Raw genomic sequence first — 9344 nt, 5'->3', positions numbered from 1 at the left:
ATATATGTCTTTCGACAGAGGGTGAATGCCAATAATTAGGGATATATATGTATTTTTAAATCTAGCATTGGGAAGGAGATTGAATTAGACTCACATAAAGGGATTTTCCAATATTGATTATGGATATTAAATATTTCACCAAATTTACTGAATGATCATATGTGTGGACGTTATGAAACTCCACAGAAAACTATTGCTTTTTGAGACTATCCTTTTGGGAAGCCACACTACATGATGTTGGAAAGAGAGAGCATATGTTGGAGTGAAAGATAGAAAGCCAACAATAACAAATGAAATAGGTTCTTTTACTATCATTTCATTGACTAAACAATTCTAAAGTAGGCATGGGGTAAGAATTATGGATTTGCTTTCTTCTCAGATGAGTCTGTGCAAACGTCACGTAGCAATAATAAATTTGATGCTAACGTACATTTTGGAAATATATTGAACATAAACGTGCTAACTATTTCCTCTAATGCATCAAAATGACCAGGTGCAGTTCTTCGGGCCATGGTGGCCCTGAGAGGTCAACTAACACTCAATGAGCTGCCATCAGCATGTGGCATAGATACAGTCACAAGATATCAAGCCAGAGTGTCAGGTGCTTATGCTGACCCAAGAGTAACACTAAGCTTTACAGAGGGTGAAACACCCTGAAAAATGACTGAATGCATGAACTTTAAACATCTATCAGGGGCCGGCCGGATGACGCAGAGGTTAAGTTCCCAATTCTGCTTCTCGGTGGCCTGGGGTTCACCAGTTCAGATCCTAGGCGCGGACATAGCACCGCTTTGCAAAAGCCATGCTGTGGCAGGCATCCCACGTATAAAGTAGAGGAAGATGGGCACGGATGTTACCTCAGGGCCAGTCTTCCTCAGCCAAAAGAGGAGGATTCTCAGTAGTTAGCTCAGGGCTAATCTTCCTCAAAAAACCAAAGATCTATCAGTGGCAAGATATTGCAAGAAAATGTTCTCGCAGTCTGCAAACAAGCCAAACCATCCAGCAAAGGACAGCCATGCTTTATCGCAAAGTATTTATAAATAATTTCATGGGCCAGCCGGTGATGCAGCGGGTTAGTGTGCACGTTCCACTTCTCAGCGGCCTGGGGTTCGCCTGTTCGGATCCCGGGTGAAGACAGGGCACCGCTTGGCAAAAGCCATACTGTGGTAGGCGTCCCACGTAGAAAGTGCAGGAAGATGGGCATGGATGTTAGCTCAGGGCCAGTCTTCTTCAGTGAAAAGAGGAGGATTGGCAGAACATGTTAGCTCTGGGCTAATCTTCCTTAAAACAAACAAACAAAAAATAATAATAATTTCAACAAAAGATTCAGGCTACTGGTTTATATGCCCATAACCAAATTCTGTTTATTGTAATTTATGGGTTTCTATCTATAAATTTTCCTACTGAAATTTTATATGCTGACTTTATTATCTATTCCTCAATAGATGAATAGGTTTCAAAAGATAACTAATGCCTTACTACATCATGGCATCCTTCTGTGCAAGCATACTCCTAGGTGCGTATAAAGACTTTCCAGAAGGTACCAGCTCATGAAGCGTTGTATGGAGTCCTTTTCCATCTCTTTAATTCCTATGTGTACTCTATTCTTGACAATATCTGCCTGGGAAGGGCCTGGAAAATAGGCGGTTTCTCCTCCCTGCCTGCACGAATCACAGCCCAGTTAGACGTTTTCTTACACGACAGTGAAGTTTACTACGCTGCATTGTGCGAGGATGGCCTGTGAATGGCAAGTGATTTTTTTCATTACTCAGGTGATAAAAATGTTCTAAAATCAGGTCATGGTGGTGGCTGCTCAACTCAGTAATTCCACTAACGGCCATTGAATTGTATGATTTAAATAGGTGAACTTTGTGACATGTAACTTACATCTCAACAAAACCGTTAAAGAAAAAAAAAAGCTAACATTAATGAAAACAAAGAAACAAAAGATCCAGGACACTGATCAGAGTGAAAAACAGAAAATAGTAGAAAATGAATGACTCTAATGATGAGATAACAGCTCTATCAGCAGATCAGGTAATTTCCTTTTCATTTTCATTTCATTTTATTTTGTTGCTATCAATGCAATTAAGGAACAGTGTGATTGAGCTGCCCCGTGACAGACTGTCATGAGCAATTTTCATGACAGGTCAGGATGTGTTTCTTGGCGTATGGCTAGAAGGCATTCAAAGCACTGAATTACGTTCTTAAGTTTAAAAACACAGAAAGTTCCTTTTATAGCCATATGTTTGATTTGAATATTTTTTTTTCTTTTTTTCAAAGATTTCATTTTTTCCTTTTTCTCCCCAAAGCCCCCCGGTACATAGTTGTATATTCTTTGTTGTGGGTCCCTCTAGTTGCGGCATGTGGGACGCTGCCTCAGCGTGGTTTGATGAGCTGTACCATGTCCATGCCCAGGATTCGAACCAACGAAACACGGGGCCGCCTGCAGCGGAACGCGCAAACTTAACCACTGGGCCACGGGGCCAGCCCCTGATTTGAATACATTTTAACATAAAACTTTAAACCCCATATAAGTTACTTAGAAGTGAATCTCCAATCAAAATTTATTTTTGTAGCTCTTAATTATTCCTAAAAATGTGTATTTCATTTAATTTATTGTGATAAACTGTGTGCAAAATAATTCTAAAACCAGCTCAACAAAGAAGAAGAAAATATACAACTCTATGAGATTTAGGTGAAGGTTGTCACAGGGAAATGAGAGGGTTATCCATAAAAGAATTTCAAGCATAAAAACAGATTAGGATAAAATTCTGTGGAGAAAGTGGAATGGAATGATGACTTCAATGAAAACATGTAATGAAGTAAAATTTTGACTCTAAAACAGCATTATTTATGTGTTTTTAAACTGGATTATGTGTTAATATCAAGTCTCTACTATATTTAGATTCCACAAAATACATTTTAAACAGTCACATAAGAGTTTTGCTTTAAAATATTCTCGCAATACTCTGGGAACCATGGGCTTGCAGCTACGTAGATGAATAAATACTATTGTAATTAATACTATCACATTTAAACATAAAATTGTGAAAGGAGGTACAAAACTATTTTAGGGAGGAGAAAAAAATCTGAACAATCTCGTTTTTACCATGAGATATTCATCTATTCCTCAGGAACTTGCCATCTTTTAATGAATCTATGTTTTCATGCTCACAGTAACTTACCTTTTTAATTAACGTATCCAGAAAAATAAGACATATTGTAATTATTCTTTGTATATTATTTGAACCAGTATAGCCATTAGCTCTGGAGAAGTAGTTTTTTAATAATGTCCAGAGAAGTTATTTATAACTTATGTTGGTTTTTCAATTCTTTATTGTGCATATTCTTTGGTTCTCTCATTCATTAGTTAAATTATTATATATATGTCTAACACAGTTCCTTTTTTTTAAAACCATCAAAATAACTTAAAATGCCAGAAAGCAATAGTTTGTCTTGTAATCTGATTTTCCATTCCAATTTTCAAGTTTAGAAGGAAAATATTTCTAATAAAATCATAACTGACATGCTATTTTCCAAATATCATTAACTTTTTCTTTTACGTACATCTTTAATAGGCTTTTCTCCATTTTCATACACATTTTACTGCAAAAATGTTTGCCATCAATATTAAAATGTGAATTATCCCCATATTGGTGTACATAGCTTTCTAATTGCTTTCAAATCCAATTCATTATATAGCAGTTTAATAGCACAGATGATTCATTCACATTTTAATAAAAATCTGCTTCCCTGATCATTGACCTTTGAACTACACTTACCCTGTTTTCCTACTTCAATTTTGGAACACACAGTTAAGTGGATAGAGCATTTTTTTTTGCTACAAAACTTCTCTAGAAATTTTAGGGAATGTGTACTAATGAATAGATAAACTCTGTACCTAACCGTTCTGAATCAATATTGAGAACTGAGCACTTACTTAACATACTGTATCATCATGGAAGTTAAGAGTTTCAAAAATTTGGACACTTTTGAATCCACTGTTTATAATATTTCCAAAATAAGAAAAATATATCATTTAGCATTTAACTTTGGCTGACTATCCAGAGTGTAAGTTATTTAAATGAAGAATAAAATTCATGTTGGGTTATCGAGATGAAGATGAAATCTTATTTAGTATTTGCAAGTAATATGTTTCCAAAATCCCAAAAGATATTTTTTAAACCAATTAGTAACATTAGACAAAGATATAAATGCACAACGACCAATTATAATCCAAATTCAGAAAAATATATTTCACAAAGTTAATAATCAAAATAGTACATCAAAGTCTATCTTAATTCCTTTGATATTAATTCTTACCTGAAGCTAACTGAGGTAGAGAGAGATTGGTTATCTTCAGAGCGTGTGTGTCTATTTTGGTGCTGTCCATTTGTAAACTATTAGTCTTGAATTTGTCACATGCTATTGACACCAAATGAGAGCAGGACCAAAGCAGGCTTGAAACATGCACAGCCTTGGTGTGGAACCACTTCCTGTCCTCCTTCGTATTTCACTACTTCCAGGTCCCAATTCTCCTGGATTTTGACTTCATGACTCATTTTGCTCTTTCCAACCTGATTTTATAGGTCTGATCCGACTCCCAGCATCACCCTTCTCCTGTCATGCTTTAAGTTCTCATTGATTATGGTCCACTTTCTGTTGTGCTGTTTTATGAAGTCACTGTGAGCGTTCTGTCTGAGCAGCTCCAGGAGCCCCTCATTCTGTGTAAATCTGACAACACCTCTGCCAGGCTCCAGCCAGCTCCACTAGCATTAGTTAGACCTACAATGCCATATTTGGGTAAATGTATCCGTGAGTAACAGTACCATCAATTCAACTAACTAGGAAGCCCAGTATGTGCTAAGAAACATCCTGAACACTCAGGAAGAAATCGCAGCTGTGAAACATGACGTAAGTGGAGCCACTTTAAAATGGAGCCAGAGTAACTCTTCCGGAGGAGCTGCCTTGCACGTCCTGTTTTCTGAACCTTTAAACTGGGCCAAACTGCCAACATCCCAAGAGGTCAGGGAGCACGAAAACATCCTGTTGAAAGCACAGTGAACTATTACCTAGTGACCCCTTGGCCTGACCAATCATTGAAGTTCACATCTGGCTCAGCTTGTCAGCACCGAGGAACTCTTAAAAACATCTGACCTCACCTTCTTTTTTTCCCATAAAAACCCTGATTCCTTCTCCTGTAATCGGGACACTATTTGGATTTCCGCCTGAATCTTTGTACCCCCAAATTTCAATTCTTTGATCCCAAATAAACACCTTGTCTATTGAATGAGTTTCTTGGTGTTTTGTAGGTTGAAAAGCTTTGGAACAGCTCAAAGGCAAAGGTGAAGGTAGTTTTCCCTTAAACTTTACTGTATCCAGAGAATATAATCAAGGATTGACTGCAGACTCGTCACATCTGTCTGTTTAATTTAGTGGCGTTGGGAAATGTGTGATCATTATTGTGTTAATGAAACACTTCCATATCATTCAGCTGATTTACACAATTGAGCCAACTTGGCTTGCTTCTGTAACGTTGCATTTAAATTTTTAATTTTGAAAAACCATCAAAAATGACAGTTCTTATTAGAAAGAAAAATCCTTATACAGACTCAGTGCATTTGCAGACCTTAAGCTGAATTCTGTATTAATTAGTAGTATATCAAAAGCTTTAAAGTATAGTCACAATTTCATAATGAAGAAAACTTTAATTTAAGAAAAAATGTACACCGTTAGTACCATGCCCGAAGTTCAAGGTTCTGCACCCAGGAGGTAGAACGCTGGCAGGAGTGTTGCTCCTAGCCTTCAGTGGAAAAGATGTTTCACTGTTCACTGAGCAGTCAGGCTGCACCACAGGATAGAAAACAACAGGAGCTCTGCCACAGTCCAAAGGCAGATAAGTGCCACCCAGGGGAGAAACTGGTGCATGATTTGGGGTCACTGAGAACAAACAACACCCGCGTCAGGCTCAAGAGGTACAGGGTTTACTTGCAGCAGGAGGAGAGAGAGTGTGACAAGAGTTAGCCCCTTGCAATGCTTAGGTCCTCCCAGGCCAGTGGATCTTTCCACAGGAAAACACCTCACCTCCTGCTGTGGTGGAAGGACCCGACTGTTGCCCAAGGGGTCTGAAATACAGAAGCTGGGGGAAGGGGTGTTGCCTAAGGGCCACTGACACGCACTGAAGCAGAACGAGCACATTGAGTCTAGAAAAAGGAGAGATGTACAGCACTGGGGGACAGAACCTGCACAGGCTCCGAGGGGTCTGTATCTCCACTTGGAAATATCCTAAGCCCAAACCCATTCTTAGACTGGCCCGACTGACTTTCTCAGATGTGGGCAACTTTAAAAATCACAATTTTTTTCAAACCTACTGGAGACCTCATACCATAGAATCACCTAACAGCCCAAGGACAAAAGAGACTGTCTCTGCAGGAAGAAAGGAAAATGAGCACAGCTCACCTGGATAAACACACCTGAGGTGGCCAGGGAGAGTCCCCAGAAGAGGTGACATTTGATGAAGCCGAGGCTCCTTCTCCTGAACCCACTGGGTGCTCACAGGGAAGGATGGAAAAAGCCCTAACAGGCATCTGTGACTTCAGCCTGGGTTAGACGTCAACTGTGTCTGTGGAGGCAACAAGGCTCTTGACCCAAATCTGTTTCTTGTGTCTCTATGTGGACCACAAGACCTTGAGGGGTAGGGAATGGCCGGCAGTGAGCATTCCTGCCTTCAGGATATCGATGGAAGCTCATCGTGGCTGGAGAGATGGATCAACACGAGGATGAGGAAGGCTATTACAGGGAGAATCAGGAATCGGTGCTGAGCCTACACCAGTGCAGGTGCGCAGAGAAGGCCACATCCCTGGAGAAACAGGACAGGGCACATGCCTCAGACGGAGGTTTCATCAGTACAGCTAGGACTGTGCGTCCACCACTACCATCCCCACACCAACCTAGCCAGCTTTGAATAGGAAGTAACAGCAGAACGTTCCGGGAAGGGATCAGAGAGGATAAGAGCACGCGGAGAAAACCTGTCGAGGCACAGAGTGAAGGAAAGACCTGAAACTCAGAAGGAGCAGACATTGCTCTGCCAAACCAACACCTGTCCTAAATACACTCGTTTCTACAGGACTTGGAAGCCTGAGGAGCAATGAAGTTCCCGTGTCAACAACAAACTCGAACCCACCACAACTTCTAGGGGGATTGAGTCACATGCCCACCTAAAGGCTGCAGAGAGAAAGGCGTGTCCATTCCCAGGGATCAAAACCATTGACCTCAGCACATCCATTAGTACGAGGTGTCTGACTTTCAGCTTCCCAAAACAACAACAAACATTGCCAGTTATATAAAAAGGCAAGAAAAAAATACACTCAGAAGACAGAATGTGAACAGCAAAATTAGTGTCATATATGACACGTGTGTTAAAGATTCTGACAGAAAAACTGGATATACTACACCAAGTACATTGATTCATTAAAAAAATATATGCATTGGACTTTATGAAAATTAAAAACAACTTTTGTTGTGTGACGGACTATGTTAAGACAATGAAAAGGCAGTCACAGAATGGGATAAAATATTGCCTATCTTATTGGTGACAAAGGACTTGTAGCTAGAAAATATAAAGAATTCTAAAAACTCAACAACATACAAACAAAAAAATTAAAAATGAGCAAAAGATCTAGAAAGACACCTCACTAAAAAGATATACAGATGGCAAATAAGTTTAGAAAAGTATATTCAGTATAATTGATTATTAGAAAAATGAAATTTTAAGCCACAATGGGATACCACTGCATACCTGTCAGAAAGTCTAAATTCAGACAAACGGGTGACACCACGTACTGGGGAGGAAGCGGAGCTAAAGAGACTCTATATTATGCTGCTGACAGGGAAAATGGGACAGTCACTTTGGAAGACAATTTGGCAGTTTCTTATGAAGTTAAATATGTTCCTAGCTATGACCTGGTGATCCCCGTAGGTATGTACCCTGGAGAGAAGAACACATAGATCCACACAGGAACTTTATGAAATTATTTATAGCACTCTATCCCTTATCACCACAGCTTGGAAACAGCCCCAATATTACTTCAGTCGGTGAGCAGATAAACCACCTGTGGAATAAACTCTTGATTCCTGCCACAACGTGGAATGAAAGAAGCCAAATCCAAAGGCTATGTGTTGCACGATTCTGTGAATATGACCTTCCGGAAAAGGCACGTCATAGGCAGGGAAACAGGCCACTGGTTTCACGGGGTTGGAGAGAGGATTTTTCTACAAGGGGCAACATGGTGAAGAAGTTGTCTGTGTAGAATGTGGTGTTGGACACATGACTATGCATTTGTCAAAAACTGTAGAACTGTACACAACAAAAAGTGAATCTTATTGATGCATGTTTCTAATCAGTAGATGTGTTGTGGGGAGATGGAAGACAGATTGTGACTAATGCATCCAATTGTATTACAAACGAATAGCATAACTACAGTCAAGGGAAGAGGGAAGAAAAGTGCTGACCTTAGTATTTTTGGAAAACTATATTTTCACTGGATTCTGCGAAGCTATAGACAAAAACAGCTGCACACAGACCTTGTAGCTTAGCTGGTAAATTTGCTTTTCACAGAGGTTTGGCTTAGCAATCCTGAAACTACCTAATTAGTGTACTATTTTTGAACAAATATGTATATGTATTGTAGATAATGAGAATCAGACAAAGAACTTGCAAATAAGAAAGAGGAGAAAGATAGAATGATCCTGGGGTTAGACTGGAGTTGATGATATCAACATTGACTCATTTTTAAAAAATGTATATACAGATAAATAAATTCAAAGAAAAATGTATATGAGTGCATGCATGAGTTAGTATGAATATACATATTTTCTAGCTTTCTCTACTGAGATGGGCTACAAGTGGTGACACCTCAGTGTTAACGAGCACAGGTAGTGTCCAGATCTTGGTTTCCAAACACCATTCTCCAACAAAAGGAAGGCTCCTTGGAGAATTGGCTGATTCCAAGGGTGGGACAGGGAAAAGACAGCATGAGTCTGGAGCATCTGGCCCAAAAGTCAGGAGGTAATTTAAAACAACAGGATAGGAGCTGGTTGGTCAACAGAAAGGGCAGAGGCACCAATCAGGAGTCTCCAAAGGCCAAAGGTGGGCAACATGAGCAACTAAACAACAACGACATTGCACAATAACCAAGGAATGAAATCAATATCTGAGTCCACGCTGATATAAACAAATAACAGAGCAACAAATGTGTGAGAAGCAGCAACTCTTTCTTAAAAAAGAATTTCAATTAATAAATGTAGAAGGATGTTAAAATTAGTGAGTTGCAGTTTAACCA

The 9344-nt window shown here is 39.5% G+C and overlaps 1 long non-coding RNA gene across 1 annotated transcript; it reads right to left on the bottom strand.

Moving 5' to 3' along the window:
- Positions 1-284: 284 nt before the first annotated feature.
- LOC139077059 (uncharacterized) lies at positions 285-4841 on the bottom strand. Its single transcript, XR_011529246.1, has 2 exons — positions 4327-4841; positions 285-1281 (listed from the first exon to the last, which is right to left on the bottom strand). It is a non-coding gene; the product is annotated as an uncharacterized lncRNA (long non-coding RNA).
- Between the last annotated feature and the right edge of the window lie 4503 nt (positions 4842-9344).

This window comes from Equus przewalskii, chromosome 18 (assembly GCF_037783145.1).
Source record: "Equus przewalskii isolate Varuska chromosome 18, EquPr2, whole genome shotgun sequence".
NCBI lineage: Eukaryota > Metazoa > Chordata > Mammalia > Perissodactyla > Equidae > Equus > Equus przewalskii.
The sequence above is the reverse complement of the archived record's forward strand: the minus strand, read 5'-3'. Positions and strand labels throughout refer to the sequence as shown.